General features: G+C 44.4%; 1 protein-coding gene across 2 annotated transcripts in view; it reads right to left on the bottom strand.

The window, feature by feature from the left end:
- BICDL1 (BICD family like cargo adaptor 1) overlaps positions 1–18,066 on the bottom strand; it is a 1,161,255-nt gene that overhangs the window by 947,508 nt on the left and 195,681 nt on the right. The window lies entirely within an intron of this gene.

The raw sequence follows: 18,066 nt of genomic DNA, 5'->3' as shown, positions 1-18,066 counted from the left end.
ATCAGATCCCTTTGAAGTCTGGTGAAATGTGCCAGGAAATTCAAAAGTCTTTAAGGTGAAGGACGACAAAGAGTAAACTCGCTTCCCAAATCTATCCATCGTCTAAGACTCTCTGTTGGGTGGACAGATGGATGAACTCTCCTCAGTGAGTTCCTTTTTTGTGGTGGCCACTACAACCATGGCATCTACTGCTAAACCTTTAGCCCAGAATTGCTTATCCTCTGATGCAGATAAAATTTTGTCCAGTCTCTTGCGGATGGGTTCAATAGTGTCCAGGACCTTCCATGCCCACTGAGAAATCAACTGAATGAGTTTGTCAATGGGCTGAGTCACCCAAGATGTAGATGGGCAAGTACTGAAAGCCTGCAAGTAAACTGATTCCTCCAAGGAAGGGTTTTGGGACTTCCAGTCACCTCTCTGTTTCAAAATTTCTAGAATGCCTCCAGAGGAGACATCTTTAGGGGGTGACCTCAGGGATCCTTCCCCTTCATCAAAATTAGTGTCTTCCATGATCGACTCCTGTGGGGGAATCTAAGTGCTTCCTCTTACACTTCTTCTTCTATGGAACCTCCTTAGGGGGATAATCTGGGGAGGTATCAGAATATGACAGAATCTGTATCTGTGATTCCTGAGGTTTCAATACTTACTGCCCCAGTGGAGAGACAGGTCAAATAAATAGACATGAGTCACTGTTCATTGGTTCATAGGTTGGTACTAGGCTATCGGCCCCAGGGCCTATACAAGCTTAGCCATAACAATTCCCTGGCTATTTCTTCCCACAGTATTTACTTCCCTGGATCCCTGTCTAGCAGGGTAACTGACATGACCCCAGGGTGAATTTCCTATCTCCCACCCAATCATCAAGGTTCCTTTTGAAGACGGCCAAAGAGGCACTCTGCTTGACATGTATGGGCAGTCTATTCCAGAGTTTGGGGAGTCTATGGGTCAGGAACCTATCCCTCCAGCATGTTTTGTTCATTGTGATGACAAGGTTTAGATCCCTGGAGCATGTGTCTCTGAGGGATTGGGATTACTTTAAGTGTAGCATGTCCAACAGCTCTAGGTTTGACATGGCCTTATATGTTAAGCAGAGATTGCCTCTGAGTAGAAGATATGCGACAGAGTATGGGCTGAGTTTTTTTAGATGGTCAGCATACAGCATCTGCTTTAGGCCTGTGATTCTTTTAGTGAGGTATTTCTGTGGCCTTTCCAGTTGTTGCAGATGTCTTGAGTGGTACATACCAAACGGGGCATTGTATTCTATAATGGGTCTAATGAGGGATGAGTACAGTGGGACAATGACTTCCTTTTTTCTGGATGAAAAGCCCTTAGTGATGAGGTGTGCTACATAGAAGGATTTCCTGACTGTTGTGGTGATGTGGTTATTGAAGGTGAGACCACTGTCCACCTGTGTCCTTAAATCTCTTATCACACTTTCGGTATTTAGTGTACTGCCACCTATGTGGTAATTCATGGGTACATGTTTTTTCCCAAAAGGGATAACTATACATTTTTTGGCATTGAGCTTGAGCCCATGGCTCTGGCACCAAGCATCTGTTTCTGTAAGACCCTTTTGTAGAATATCCACATAATTTGGGGATTTAATAATGGCTCCCAGTTTGCAGTCATCTGCAAACCTTCTTAGCCAGAGTCCCTTAGTGTTGGCCTGCACTTCAGAGAAGTAGATGCCAAACAAGAACGGTCCCAGGACTGAACTCTGAGGTACTCCACTTGTCACTTGTCTGGAGCTGGATTTGGAGTAATCTACTTTTACAGTGTGGGTAACCCATTGAGTGAAGTAGGGATTAATGCCCAGCTTAGTAAGTTTATCTATGATTCCAGAGTGAGGGATGGTGTTGAAGGCCTTGGCAAGGTCCAGATAGGCTGTGTGGATCACCTTACCCTTGTCCACGGCTCTGGATACTAATTCAAAGAAGTCAATCAGGTTCAGGAGACAAGATTGGCCCTTCATGAACTCAAACTGCATGGGGTCCAGTGTTTGAAGGTTGCCAATGTCTTTGTTTATAAGTTCCATGATAATATGTTCCATGGCCTTGCAGATCAGGCTTGTCAGACTGATGGGGCAGTAGTTCCTGGGATCCAAAGTGGATCCCCCTTTGTGGAGTGGGATAACTGTAGCTATGCACCACTCAGTGTAAGAGGCAAGGCCTTTCCACTGCCTTAAAGACTGGCCACCCCGAAGAGGGAAGGGAGCAGAGAACAGAGGCAGACTGCCTTGGAGCTGAGGTCACTCCCCACTCTGAAGAAACAGCCCCTGAGATAGAAGCCAGAGCCATACTGAACTGTGCAGATGCTCCAAGCTGCATGTACGACTCTGAAAAAATTGGAGTCTACTCCTGCCCCTCGGAGCCAACAGGACAGATACGGTCCTGGGAGGTCTCCACTCCAGCTCCGAAATGACCAAAGAACTCAGTGCAATAACCAACTCCAAAGAGAGAGAGAGAGAGACCTCTGGAACTGATAAAACTGGCACTGGACGACTCAGAGCCGTAAACTCTAAAGCCTCAGTGGAGGTCAGGGGAGAAGGAGTTAGAGGGGTGAATATAGGTTCGGCTCCTGAGCCTACAGGGGCCGGAACCAAAGGGAGTCCTGAGAAACCTCTCGCCAACACAATTTTATTCAACAGTCTCTCCACATCAAGTTCTGTAAGGCTTTTGGTCTCTGAAGAAAAACCTCAGGTAACTCACCCACAAAGGGATCAATAGATGGTGAGTAACAAGTCCTGAGCAGAGTTTCCTTTTGCTCTATATCTATAGTCTGCACCAAAGCAATCGGCATCAATGTAGAACCAGAAGGCAAATCTTGTGCCAAAGCCACTGGCATCAAGGGCTTTGACTTAGGAATGGTGGTCAGAGGCAATGATTTTCCCAGTACCAAAATCTTACAGTCAGAGTAATTTGGCCCCAAGGAACTTTTAGGAGCTGAGGATTTATGCTTCAACTGTTGACGCCAAAGGGGAGGATGGTACTGACAAATTCCTCTGTTTGCCCTTCTCCAAAGAAGATGATGAAGAAGGGGAATAAATATCCATTTTGCTTTTGTCCACAGCAGATATGGCCTCTGCAAAGGTGGATGGAATCAAGCCTTTCAAAATCAGCTTGTTCCTTCTCTCAACAAGACTCCTGTGGCTACAACCATGGCAAATACTGCAATCCTCCCGTAAATGCGCAGGACCTAAACAATATATACATAAAAGATGTAAGTCTGATACAGGTATGGTCGCACTTCTTGCATTTTTGAAGGCAGAAACGTCCTTAGTTTTCTCAGCCATAATAAAAAAGGAGGATGGAGCATACACACACATATATGCACGCATGCACACAATACTCACGGTAAAGAGAGACGGGCAAAACTCTCAACTAGAAAAGACAGAAGTAAGGCAGACTTTTTTTTATGTAGTGAAAGAGGAAAAAGGAAAGAAGGAAACTATCGATGATATTTAAGGAACACACAGAAGTGTACGGAAGAAATCTATCAGCAATGATAGCAGAGAATACACTGCAGTTTAAGGAAAGGGGACAGTGATACTAAATATAGGGTAGAGGAACAGTGTAAGAGAATAAAAACAAAAAGAGAGAAGAAGTTTAAAAAATAGAAGAAAAACTATTCAAAAAGCGAAACTAAGCTCAAGAGCTCTGGTGAATGCATCTGTCCAGAAAAGTGGCAAATAAGATCTGAGGTAATTGGGAGACAGGCAATATGGGTAGAGGTGAAGCTCTAGAGTTTTTGGTCAGTGCGAGCTGTACTAAAGGCAAAGTCAGTTCCGATGTCAGAACCGAACCCAGGTGTCAAGGATAAAAAGAAAATTGACAACATCAGATCAAATTGCTTAGCAGCAGAGGAGTCAACAAAGGTTACAGCTGCTTAGTCAGGTTTGGGAACAGTGTATAAAAATTTAAAAGGCTGAGGAAATTTATACATCATATTTGCCTTTTTAGGGCCAGCTGGCTGACTGTCAGGAAAACTGCAGGCAGTTAAGACACACATCTTCTAAAGCAGACAAGACAGGAGGAATGGGTGTAGGTTCTGGAAAATCCTTTCTGTAACAAACTCATAGTATTTTTGAGGGACTGAGAAACCTCAGTGTTCTGCCACTGAAAATACTGGGGCATTCTTGCAATAGGCTTAGAGAAAGGGAAACATCTGCAGGGATAATTAGAAAGACAGCTTTCCTTTGAATCTGAATCAGAAATATGAGGACAAAACCCTGAATCAGTCCCTGCATCTTCTTGTCCAGATTCAGAATCTTGAATCTCTTCAGGAAAGGAGACATCCCTCTTTCTTTTAGTGGAAACTACTCTACAAGAAAGATCAATAGCCTAAATCAAACCCAGAGCCAGTCCCGGTAAACTAGTCCTATCCAAAGAAATTTGAGGAGGAGTATATGCATGCTTGGTTTTCTGTTTCTTTTTAACAAGTAAAAATGGGGGCCAACCAAGTTACTAATGGCAGCTTCTGCTTCCCCAAAAATGGGCACAGCATTGTGACATAACAGGGAAAACTTTCCTGTTCCTTCTCACAACACCAACAAGAGTGTCTCTCCCTTGTTCAAAGAGGGACCCCAACAGCTGCAGCGGATGTGGCTAACCCCCAGTCCATAGTGGCTGTAGTTGCTAGACCATAGAGACTCGATGCGTTGTCTGAGATACAACAAATGGCCACAGCAGAGTCACCCACCTGTGGCCAGAGTTGCCAGATTTCCGATTGGCCAGGTTGGCCAGGTAGGGACAAAGACTAAAAAAAAAACAAAAAATGGTCTTTGACTGTAAGTGAAGACTAACCAAAAAAAAAAAAAATGGTCTTCCATCTTTATTTTTATCGCTAAACACGGAGCTACTTCTGTTTAATGCAGAACATCGCAGTTCCGCATTAAGCAGAAGTAGCTCTGTTTTGCGATGTTTTGATTGGAACTTCCGCATTAAAGACAAGAAGCTCCATGTTTAGCGATTTTTGGTTGGCCCGTATGCCGGTATACGGGCCAATCAAAAAAAAAAAAAAAAGCAGAGGCTGCCCGGGATTTAAACCGGCAGTGTGGGACTCGGGATCAGGCTGCTGATCTCAGGACAGTCCCGCCCAAATAGGGACATCTGGCAACCCTGCCTGTGGCTGAGGCAAATTGCTAACCTGCTGTGGTGGCAAAGGTTGTCTGCTTAACATTTTCTTTTTGTGGCTGGATGAAGGCCCGTGGGAGTGACAATGTGTTCCTTGTTCCACCTGAAAAAGTACAGTTTTGTACCTACCATAAATGTAGATGTCCGATAGACATGCAACTGCAGTCATAACATGTGGGTTGTCCTGCCTCAGGCAGCCCTCGGTCGGCCGGATTCCAAAGTCTGGGTCCGACATCGGCTGATGTCGCATTTCTCTCCGACGTCAGAGCGGCTGGAGTACATAAGTACATAAGCATCAGCCGACGCCATTTTCTTCAGTGTTTCTTGCCCCAGATGCCAGGTGCCCTCCAAGGAAGGCTGTAATCAAATTGGAAGACAAAAACAGGATTCCAAACAAATACATGAGCAATAAAACAAATACACCATAACAGATATCCCCAGCTAAGAGTAAGGGGATAGGGTGGACCCTAGGCATAGAGGGGTATGGAGGGAGGGAAAACCCGACTGCAGTTGCATGTCTATTGGACATCTACATTTATGGTAGGTACAAAACTGTACTTTTTCAGGTGGAACAAGGAACACATTGTCACTCCCACGGGCCTTCATCCAGCCACAAAAGAAAAATGTTAAGCAGACACCTTTGCCACCACAGCAGGTTGTGGTGCCTCAGCCAGCAATTTGCCTCAGCCACAGGCAGGGTTGCCAGATGTCCCTATTTGGGCGGGACTGTCCTGAGATCAGCAGCCTGATCCCGAGTCCCACACTGCCGGTTTAAACTCCGCAGCCCTCTTTTTTTTTTTTGGCCCGTATACCGGCATACGGGCCAACCAAAAATCGCTAAATATGGAGCTTCTTGTCCTTCAAGAATGCAACTGCAGTCATAACATGTGGGTAGAATACCATAGCTTAGCTGGGGGAGGAGGTATGCTCTAGGAGAGAGATGGTGTGGCAATCAAACCCTGCAGGACTGCCGAAGCAAAGCCTGCTCTGGATCTGGAATATAGAGGGGGATTGTAGTGTTTGGAGAATGTATGCACGGAGCTCCATGTAGCAGCTTCTAGAATGTCCTTTGTAGGCACCCCTCTTAAAAATGCTGTAGAGGTGGCTGTAGCTCTGGTGGAATGTGGTCTGACATAGGCTGGAACAGTCTTCCCATGAAAGGAATAACAGAATCTGATGCAATGTCCAATCCATTTAGAAATAGTCTGTTTTGAAATTGCTTTTCCTTGGACTGCAGGGCGTAAGCTACAAAAGCTGTTCAGACTTCCTACTGGCCTTGGTTCTGTCCAGGTTGTATGAAGTTGTCTATGAATGTCCAAGGTATGCAAAAGTCTTTCCCTTATTCTCAGGATTGGGGAAGAAAGCAGGCAGATGAATGGCTTGATTTAGAGAAACCCTAGATACCACCTTTGGCATAAAAGTAGGGTTGGTCCTTAATGAAACCCTGTCTCTGTGGAAAATAATAAAGGGTGGTATTGCCATTAGGGCCTGTAGCTCGGAAACCCTTCTTGCTGAGGTAATTGCCAACAGGAAAGCTGTTTTCCATGAGAGAAATTGCAAGTCAACTGAAGCTGCTGGCTCAAAAGGAGGTAGAGTCAGTTTTTCTAAGACAAAATTGAGGTCCCAGGCTGGCACTGGGGCCTTTCTTGGTGGCTTAATGTTCTTGATTCCCCTGAGGAATTGTCTTAGTAAGGGGTGAGAGAAAACAGGAGGATCAGTGTTGTATCTGGCTGAAATAGCAGATGCATGTATCTTTACTGAAGAATATGAGAGGCCGCTCTGCAACATATCTGCCAAATATTCCAAGATGAGTGGGATGTTCAGTAATGATGCATCATGTCCCTTGCTGGTATTCCAATTGCTGAATCTTTTCCACTTTGCTAAGTAAACCTTTCTGGTGGATGGTCTTCAAGCCTCTGTTAGTATCCGCTGAACTTCCTTGGAGAGATAAGCTGAAGTTATTTATGGGATCTCCCAGGCTGTTAGCTGCAGTGTCTGAAGGTTTGGATGCAGTGTTTCGAAATTGTGCTGAGTCAAAAGTAGAGGCCACTGAGGGAGGGCCCACCTCCTGGTGTGACATATGCTCCGTAGTAGTGGGTACCAGTGTTGTCTTGGCCAATCCGGAGCTATTATGATTCCCTTGGGCTTCTCTGCTTTGATCTTTAGTAATACTGAGGTCATCAGTGGCAGAGGTGGGAATGCATAGATTGCTAGGGAGTTCCAATTGAATGAAAGGGCATCTATTTTCCAAGCCTTTGGATGGTATGTCCTTGTACAAAATTTTGGTAGAAGATGATTGAGGTGAGAGGCAAATAGGTCCACTTCTGGCTTGTCCCATGTCGAAGTGAGTTGTCTGAAAGCCTTCGGATGTAACCTCCACTCGTGTGGATCTGTGAAATTCCTGCTTAGGCTGTCCGCCAACACATTGTCTTTTCCTGGAACAAACTGGGATTGTAACTGGATGTTTAGACTCAGTGATTTCTCCCAAAGCTGCATTGTCAGTCTGCAAAGGGGGTAAGAGTGGGTGCCCCCCTGCTTGTTTATGTACCATATCACAGTGGTGTTGTCTGTCCGTATCATTAAATGGCCTTGCTGGAGTTGGTGTTGAAAAGCCTCGATAGCATGCATTACTGCCAGCATTTCCTTTTGGTTTATATGCAGATGTGTTTCCTTTGGAGACCATTGTCCTTGTATACACCTGCCTTCCATGTGCGCCCCCCATCCAAGGTCTGAGTCGTCTGTAGTCATGGTCTGTGTTATCTGTGGTTTTTTGAATGACATACCTGTGTTTTCCTGGCTCACCGAGGCCCACCATAGGAATTCCTTTTGTAGGCATGGAATGAGTGGTATGATTGTCTCCAAGTTGTTGCTGTGTTGAGACCAAATGCTTTTTAGGTACCATTGAAGCTTTCTCATGTGTAGTTTTGCTAATGGAACCAGTAGAATGCAGGATGCCATGTAACCCAGGGCCTGTAGGAATCTCCTTGCAGTCATCTGGGTGAGTTTTGCTAAACCTTTGAAGTATTGAGTTAACTTCTCTTGCTTGTCTTCTGTCAGGTAAGCCATCTGAGAGGCTGTGTCTAGTTTGGCTCCTAAGAAGATTATTTGCTGGGATGGCTGCAGTCCTGACTTTTGGAAGTTGACTGTGTATCCCAGATTTTGAAGTAATCGTATGGCATAATCCAGGTTTTTTTGTCAACATCAATTTGTCGTCCGCTTGTATGAGGCAGTCGTCCAGGTACGGGTAAATTTGTATACCCTGGAGCCTGCAATGAGCAATTACTGAAGCCAGGCATTTTGTAAATACTCTGGGCGCAGTAGATAAACCAAATAGCAATGCTGAGAATTGATAATGCTCTGGCTCTGCAAGAAATCTGAGGTATCTTCTGCAGCTGTGTCTGATAGGGACATGCAGGTATGCCTCCTTGAGGTCCAGAGTAATCAGCCGACTCCTTGCCCAGCATGGGAAGGAGTTGCTGTAGAGTCAGCATTTTGAACTTTGGTACTATGAGAAAGGTGTTTAATGCGGACAAGTCCAGTATTGGTCTCCATTGAGATTCTTTTCTTGGAACAAGGAACAGTCTTGAGTAAAACCCCTGTTCTTGTTCTTGTTGTGGAACTCTTTCTATTGCTTTCATTCGAGTCAGCAGAGTGATTTGCTTGATAGCCTCTGCCCTTTGATGTTGTGGTAGATTTGGCATGCCTTGTTTTCTTGGTAAGGTATGAAAATGAAACCTGTACCCTCGGTCTATAATGTCCAAAATCCATTTGTCCTTTGTCAGTCTGTGCCAGTTTTCTGCAAACAGAGATAATTTCCGCCCAAGGGAGCTTCTAGTTGTTCCCTGGTAGGCGGTAGAGGAAAGTCATTGAGTTTGTGGTTGTTGGGCAGGTGAAACCCCGCGTCACTTCTTTGGTTTCCTGGCTGCCATTGTCGCCCCTGTAAGGGCCTCTGTATTGGCCTCTTCTCGGCCACGTCTGTTCTTACCCTTTGAAACTTTTCTGGGTTAGGAAAGGACCAGTTTTTGAAGGCCAATTCCTACTGAATCTGGGGGGGTTGAACCTGGAGGAAATCTTTCACAGTCTGAACTGATTTTGCTTTTTCTTCGATGGTCTTTAACACATCCTTAGCATTTGCACCAAAAGGCTTGTTCTTTTCCAAAGGTGCATCCAGAAGTTTTGCTTTTACATGTTCTGGAAGAGGTTGGTCTTTTAACCAAGCATGTCCATCACTGCCCCTGTCATAGCTGCCCTACATGAAGCTTCCAGTGCATCATATCCACACTGCAGGAAGTGATTGCTTACTTGCTGAGTGTTATGTACAGCTTCCTGCAAAGTCTTCCTGTCTAAAGGATCAGGAGAAGCTAATGTTTTTTGTAAATCTTCTAAGAGATAATCCTGATATTGGAACATATGAAAAGGCAATTTAAAGCTCTCATAGATAAGGTAGTGGATGTGTAAACCTTTTACCCCATCTCTCTAATGACCTTGCTTCCCTGTTGGAGGGCAAAGGATTTTTTGAGGTGGAGGCTGAAACTCCTTTAGGCCCCTGTGAAATAGTTTCCAAATCAGCAGTATGGGCCCTGAATAAATGGGAATGAGTTTCTGGGACCCTGTAATACCTGTCTGGCTTGGCTGGAGCAGGAGGAAGAGAATCAGGGGTAGCACTAGAATCAGAATACAAATCATCCAGAACATCAAGTACAGGAGGAATAGCTAAGGGCCTGTGCTGAGGCTTCTTAAGGAAAGTCCTAAGGCATTTCCTAGAATCAGAATATTCCTGACCCTGCCACTTGAAATGTTCCCTCATGGTGTGCAGAACTTCCCCAAAAGAAATATCCTCAGGAGGGGAGGCCGAATGTATGGAATCTTCTGCATCCGAGTCCTCATAGGTCTGGAAGAGCTCTTCCTGGCTATCAGAGTGGACAGAGCCCTCAGAGTCTTCATCTGAAGGAGAAGGGTCAGAGGGTTCAACCCGGGGCCTTTTATCAGGAGGAGGCTGGGATGCTCTCTCAGGATGGGCCCGTGAACCTCTGATCATGGAAATTAAATCAGCAGCCATGGACATAATTTGTGTCTCCGGAGTCGGCTGAGGTAAGGATTTGGAAGCAATATGTTTTGTTTTGCTGGCTGCCTTAGCCCTAGTGTAGGCCTTAATAGACATGGCCATAGGAGGCCTGGCAGCTCCACATGCAGGAGTGACCTTGTCTACAGCAATGGTCTCGGGCATTTCGTTCGGTATCCGGAGGAAAGTCTATAACTGGCGCCGGAGTAATATCTGGAATCGGAGTCGGGTAACGCGGTGTCTTCGAGCGTGGAGCGGAGAGAGGAAGAGGGAACCGGAGCACTCGCGCTAAGGTTTTGGCGTGAGTCGGTGGTAGACGGCCGAGGATGTCGGTCCCGGTCTTTTGCTTTTTGGGAGTTTATGATGTCGGAAGATCCGATGGCATGGTGTAAGCAAATTTATCGCCGAAAAATCTCTTCAGAGAGTGCAGCGCCTGTGTTGAGCGGCACAGGCTACACACAGGGAGACGTTGTGGCGTTGGCCCAGGGGCCCAGGCAAGGGAGGCAGTAAGAGTGGAAATCCTGAGGTATTTGTTTACCACAAAAAGACAATTGTTAACTTTTTCAGTAATTTCTGACATCGGCTGAGGCAAAAAAAGGTCCCCCAACGACTTGCAGCTTTTGATGACTTGGTATCGTAGAATACAGGAGCTGACTGACCAGCACTTGCGAACTGCTTCTGCTTGGCAGCGGCAAGAAAGACTGAAGAAAATGGCATCGGCTGATGCTTATGTACTCAGCGCTCTGGCGCCAGCTCTGACGTCAGAGAAATGTGACATCAGCCGACGTCGGACCCAGACTTTGGAATCCGGCCGACCGAGGGCTGCCTGAGGCAGGACAACCCACATGTTATGACTGCAGTTGCATTCTTGAAGGACATCCATGCCTCTATCCTGGGGAAAACAATAAATAATGCCAGTAAACCTAACAGTCCACAAAAGTTACTTTTCTGACAGAAAAAAAACACACATTAAAAGTACTTTCAAACACTTTGGCAGCCCCACAGCCTTAACACAAACACAAATTTTCCACAGAAAATAATAGTCTAACTAGCCTCAAATGTAAAGCTATGGATTGCATTATCTCAGACCTCATTAATCTGGACATTGAAAATGTCCTAACCCTGGACCCTCATCAATTCAGTTTTGTCAAATGAAGGCCTGCCTCTTCAACCTCATTAATTATTCTGAAAAAGTAACAGAAGCAGTGGATAGTGGTTATGCAGTGCATACAGCATATAAGGAGCCAGACAAGGCTTTTGTCACTATTCTCCCTGCTGGCATTACTAGACTTGGAAATCTGAATATAAATCCTAACATTGTGTAGTGGATAGCTAACTGGTTTCCTGACAGAAATCATGCAGTTAAAATTACAGGTGCTACTTCTGAAAGCAAAAAAAAGTTATCAGTGGTGTAATACAGGACTCAATGATGGGCCCTCTCCCATTTGGAATCTATTTCTCAGACCTTCAGGCCACCATTGTGGCCCATGGCTATCTACACTTATCAACAATATCTGAGTGTTATTTGATCTTCCACTGACTCACAACTGTTCCAACATGGGTTAGGCCATGTTAACGATGCAATGACAATTATTTCAAATTCAATGTGAAACAATTCAGCATAGTTCATTTTGGAAAATAAAACAATTTCACATATTATATAGGTGGCACACCCCTCCAACCACACACTAATGTAAGGTATCTAGGCACTTTTTTGATAGATCCTTATTGTTTGACCATCATGTCTCCACAGATGTTCAGAAAGCCTTCATTCTGGCTTATCTAATTTCAAAACACATTTCCACTAGATCCAAAGAAGTCATAATCTCCTTTTTACTTGTATCTTATCAGATCCAATAGCGAATATAATGCCCATTTTGGCACGTATTTTTCTAAACACATCACTCAGCTTGACATACCTCAGAGATTCATAACTAAAAAAAATGAATGGCCTCAAACATCTAGTTTGCAGTCATCTGCGAACTTGGTCAGCCATAGTCCTCCTATGCTTGCCTGTACCTCTGAGAAGTATATGCCAAACAGGAGGGGTCCTAGGACTGAGCCCTGGGGGATGCTAGAACAAACTGTCAGCCATCTCTCTGTATTCAGTCTCTTATAGACAATTCCATTGTAATCTGTGACTTACTTTTTGAGACATGAAAGATCCATCCCTCTTTGATCTATGATTCCTTCACAGAACTATTGAGCACATCCAGTCATCCTTTTCCAAAAATAGAAGAATGGAGTCAATGGACTGTACAGTGACCATCCAGAATTTTGTTTGCTGAACTGGTTTGTTCATTCACTGAGATCCGAAATTGGTCTCCAGTCCCCTGTCTTTTTTGGCACTAAAAAGAATCTTGAGTAAGTTCTGGATTGTTTCTGGTCTGGTGGGACTTCTTGGATGATTCTTTTCTCTAGCAGTTTTTGAATTTCTAGAACTGTTGGTTTCCTTTGACTGGGTGGAACATCAGGGGTTGTTTTGCATATGGAGGGATGAAAAGAAAAGTGTATAGTATAACCTCTGTAAATGATCCTCTGCACCCAAGAATATGTTATTTTTAGCCAGGCATTTTGGTGCAGGGATAAGCATGCTCAGACTGCCTGCAGAGGACGACAATTAGGCCTCCTTACAGGAACACTGAAAGGGCTTACCTGGGAAGGAGTCCCTGAAGCCCTGATTCTCTGGACCACCTGTGCTGCGTGAACAGCATCTTTTATTGTAGTTCCCTCCTCTTCCCCTGGGAGAACTGGCTCCACATGGAAAGGTCCTTGGGACTTTATGAACCACATCTTTCCACTGCTCCTCTGATTCCTGGAAAAGAATCTTTGGGGAGTGGAAAAATGCACACCCACAGCAGAAATGGTCTTACTATCCTTCTCACAACTGGATAATGTCGCTCTAACCTTTGGACCAAACAGAGACGATCTGTCAAAGCGTGCATTGACGAATGATGATTTAAATGACTCCACAAAGTCACACAAACACATCCAGGTGTGTCTCGTTATGGCTACGTCTGAACTCGCCACTCTTGTGGTCCCTTTGGCTGCATGTACAATGAGCCTCATGGACAAGTTGGACACTGTCTCCAGGGTAGCCAACTGGGAAGCAACTTTTTCTTGGACTCCCTCAGTAGCAGCTCCTGCCAGGGTGTTCAACAGCTTTTTCATCATATCCCTTTGAAGTCTGGTAAAATATGTCAGGAAATTCAAAGACTCTAAGATGAAGATCAATAAAGCATAAACCCACTTCCCAAATCTATCCATTTCCCAAGACTCTCTGTTGGATGGATGGATGGATGGATGGATGGATGGATGGATGGATAGAGGAATTCTCCTCAGCTAGTTCCTTTTTGGTGGCAGCTGCTATGACTGTGGCATCTACCATTAATCCTTTGGCCCAGAATTGTTTATCCTCAGGTGTGGCAGGTCTCTTGGGGATGAGTTCAATGGTGTCTGGTGCTTTCCACTCCTGCTGAGAGATCAAATGAATGAGCTCATCAGCGGCTGGAATCACCCAAGAGGTAGATGGGTGAGTAGTGAAAGCCTGCAGGTAAACTGATTCCTCCTAGAAAGATTTTTGGGACTTCCAATCACTCCTCTGCTTCAATATTTCTAGGATGTCTCCAAAAAAGACATCATCAGGGGGTGACCTTGGGGACCTTTCCCCTTCATCATGGCTGCCCCCCCCTGAACAGGGAAGGGATCCCAAAACCAAGAGAGACTGCCTCAGAACTATGGTCACTCCCCACTCCAAAGAGACATCCCCCAAGACAGAAGCTGGAGCCGAAATGATCCATACCAAGGCTTCAAAGTTGCAGGGACAGCTCCGAAAAAACTGGAGTTGACCAAGGCTCCTCATAGCCAACAGGGCAGATACAGCTCCCAGAGGTCTCTGGTCCAAAAGAACCAAAGAACTCAGAGCAATAACTGGTTCCAAATGAAGAGAAATATCCAGAACTGATACAGTTGGCACCAGATGACTCGGAGCTGGAAACTGTAATACCTCGGAGGAGATCAGAGGAGGAGCAGTTAAAAGGGTGAAGGAAGGTTTGGCTCTAGAACTGACAGGGGTCAGAGCCAAAGGGAGTCCTGTATATCCTCTCACAAACAGAATTTTATTCACCAGTCTCTCCACGTCAACTTCTGTAAGACTTTTGGTGGACGGACATTAGAGAGGGTGATTTAGGCCTTTGCAGAAAAATTTCAGGTAATTCACCCATAAAAAAGTTGATTGTAGGGGAGTAAGTTGTCCTAGACAAAACTTCTTGCTGTACTGTTTGAATGCTCTGTGCCAATGTAGTCAGTGTCAAGGAAGAACAAGGAAGCAATACTTCTTAAGCCGAAGATTGAAGTTGATGACGTACAGAAGACTTCGGTGTCAAAATCTTAGAATCAGCAGAGATGGTCGGTGCTGATGATTTTTTCCAGTACAGAAGCCTTAGACCTGTTATCCATCAGATCCAAAGAGCTTTTAGGAACAGAGGATCTAGGTTTTTCTATGTGTCAGTGCTGAAGGAGATGATGGTACTGACAGACAGATATGGCCTCTCCAAAGGTGGAAGGTATCATACCTTTTAGGCTTAACTTATTTTTCTTTTTGACAAGGGTCCTATGACTAAATCCATGACAAATACTGCAATCTTCTTGTAGATGAACTGGGCCCAAACAATACATGCACAGAAGGTGTGAATCTGATGGTGGAATCTTGAGGGCGCACTTCTGGCATTTCTTGATGCCAGAGGGACCCTTGGGTTTTTCAGTCATAACAAAAAAGCTTTTAATTTACAAGCTGGTAAGAAGCACGCATCACATTTACCTCCCCAAAATTTGGGGACAGAACACACACTCTAGGTATTCTAACCAGTAAAGTTTTTTTTTAGTGAAGAAAAAAGAATAAGAAGGAAAGGGACTATTAACAATAATAGTACAAAGTACACAGAAGTGTACAAAAGAGGGACTAACAAAACTAATGGCTCTGCTGGACAGAGGCACAGGGAACTAATCTAAGGGGGCAAAGAAAGCCAACACATTCTGGCTAGGCTTACAGATGCCCCCGGGCTGATAGTCTAGTACTTACCTATGAACCTATAACAATCATAGTGCAAGGTACACCAAAGTGCATGGAAAGGGGGAGATACAAAAACTACAAGGGTAAAGTATTTAGAGAAAAATAGAGGAATTAGAAGGCAATATTAACAGAAAGAGAGAGGGAGAAAATATGAAGAAAAATATTAGAAAAAATGTACTTAGCTCAAGAGCTATGGTGAATGCGTCTGTCTAGAAAAGTGGCTAATGAGAACTGAGGTAAATGGGAGAGTAGGCTTGTGGGAGAGGTGTAGCTTGAGAGTTTTTGGCCTATGTGAGCTGTAGTAACGGCTAAGATGGTTCTGATATTGGAAACGAACCCATATGTCAATGATAAAATGAAAACTGACAACATCAGACCAAAAGTTCAGTCTTTCCATCCATACTCAAGTCTGCTACAGGATTTAAACCTCATGGAAAAAACACAGTTTCAACACCACCACCAAATGTACAGCACCACTCACAACTATAACCATCGCACAATGAATTGCAATGTTCACTCTAAAACAGCACCATTCACATCATCTCTACAAACAAAATGAAAAGTACCACCTATACACTGGCCAAGTATACAGGCAGGTTGTTTGCATGTGGGCCTAGGTTTAAGAAGTCATCCAGGTGTCAGAGGGTCCAGATGACAAAGGAAAGAATTTGTGATTTTATTTCCCAGTGAGGATGATTAGCCACTGTAATGGCACCCCTTAATGGAGACTGGGAGCAGGATCAGGCCAAGACCCTCACAACAACTAGGGGTATAGTGACAAGCCACGATGTTGAAGAAGATGGAGTGAGTGAGAATGTGCATAACCAACCTGCCTTCAGCCTTCCACATCTCATGGATAAAAGGGTAGATGTGGTACAGTATGTAAGATGCAAAGAAACGTTGTACCTTCCACAATGCAAAAGCTCCATGTCACAAGATGGGTGGTCTCGGTCTCGTCGTTGACGCGTGATTGAAAGAAGTGATTCGAAAGACCTTCTACATTGCCCACCTGAATCATCCAGATTCACATCCAGATGTTCCCATGGTCATTGTTCCCTTCACTTATCAGACCAATACAATGAACAATGCCCCACACCCCATGTAGGGGACCCATCACCTGGCAATTGGCCCCAGGCCCAAAAACTCAAAGAAAAAAAAAAAAAAAAAAACCCCAAAACTGCTGCCAGACTGAAGAAAAAAGAACACTATTACTCAGTCAACTACCTCCTGCCTGACCTGGAGAGGTGACCTGTGCCTGATGACCACACCCCCCACGACCAACATGGAATCCCACCTCAAAAAAAATCCAAATCCCAAAACCACCAAAACCACTTAAACAAAAGACTTAAACCTTATAGGGATATAATGGGGGGATGATATGGAGGGATAGAGACTCCCAGGAGAGACTAAAATCCCAATCATGTCCCAGTCCATGTGAGGCAGAGCAGGGCTGGCTCTGTTCTCTTGAAAATCTTGATGGTGGATGGGAGATTTGTTTACTGAATCATCTCTCATCTCTGTCTCACTACTAGACACACAAAACAAACACTAATGGGCACAGTATTTCTAACATAAATCCCACATAAAATCCTATAGGGATTATAAATGCCTAGGCAGTTTAGCTAGATATAAACCTATGAACCTATGAACCTATGAACCATATACCTGCTACCCAGCTCTGAGCACAACAGGGGCTGTGCAAGGTCCTTCAGAGCTTAAAATCAATAAGGTGTACATTGGAAACATTTATTAAAGCAAATACTGCCGACAGAAGCCCTAGAATTATTAAGAGATCAATTATTTGATTCCTCCATACCTATGACATTCTTTCTTCCTTGCTTGAAGTGAAATACTGGAAAGAATTTCTTTCATGACCACAATAACTATTCTCCATTGAGTTCCTTCTACCCTTTCACATTTTCACACTGCTCAGTATAAAGGGATGCCAAAGCCTATGTTGAAAAGAAAATCATGTAGTAGGGGATAAGTAGTGTTTGGGCACTTTGAATAGACTTAAATTCATATACTTTAGCATCAAGGGTGCAAGGTTTGATCCCTTCCACTTCCATTTGCTTACTGTGTAACTCTAAAAAGTCACTTAACTAGACAGAGCTCCCAGATGGCCCCTATGTATAGTGGTCTTACATGGTTAGCAAATCTGTTTTCAAAAACAAAAACTACATTTATTATACTATACCATAGCAGTCTGTTTAGAGCAATAAAGGAGAGAAGTTGTGTCAGTGGAGTCAGAATCTTAGCTTAGGCACTCCAAAGTGAATTTAATCCCCACAAAAAAAATCTGCAGGCAAAACTAACCTGATTTTACACCTGTCATATTCATTCTATTACTGAGCCTTCTCTCCACTGAATCAGAGCAATAAAACACAGCAGACTACTAGGCTAGGGTCTGAGCTACATCCAGCCTACATCTCCACAAATGCAAATGTCCCTTGTGTTGTATGTACCGCTTTTGCTACTCACATTCTAGTGAAGCTCAACAGAAAAAAAAAAGATACCACCTGCTGCATTGTGAAACCATAAACATGCCTCGGTGTGTGGAGGGGGGAGAGAGGTCCAATGACGGTGTGATTCAGGTAGGGTTCAGATGAATATGATCAGTTTCAGAACTGCCTGACTGCAGCTGTTGGAGCCTACGTTTCTCTTCGGATGGCCTGCCTTTCAGCTAATGAAGATTAGAGAAATTACATCAGGTAGGAGACTGTACCATACTGGGAAGATGCCTCCAAGTATTACTGTTGGGCTTGGACTACACATGAAATATGTTTGCTGGCTTGCAGACC

The sequence above is a fragment of the Protopterus annectens genome, chromosome 4.part0 (assembly GCF_019279795.1).
Source record: "Protopterus annectens isolate FY-2018-M chromosome 4.part0, PAN1.0, whole genome shotgun sequence".
Lineage (NCBI taxonomy): Eukaryota > Metazoa > Chordata > Ceratodontiformes > Protopteridae > Protopterus > Protopterus annectens.
This window is presented reverse-complemented; position numbering and strand designations above follow the sequence as displayed.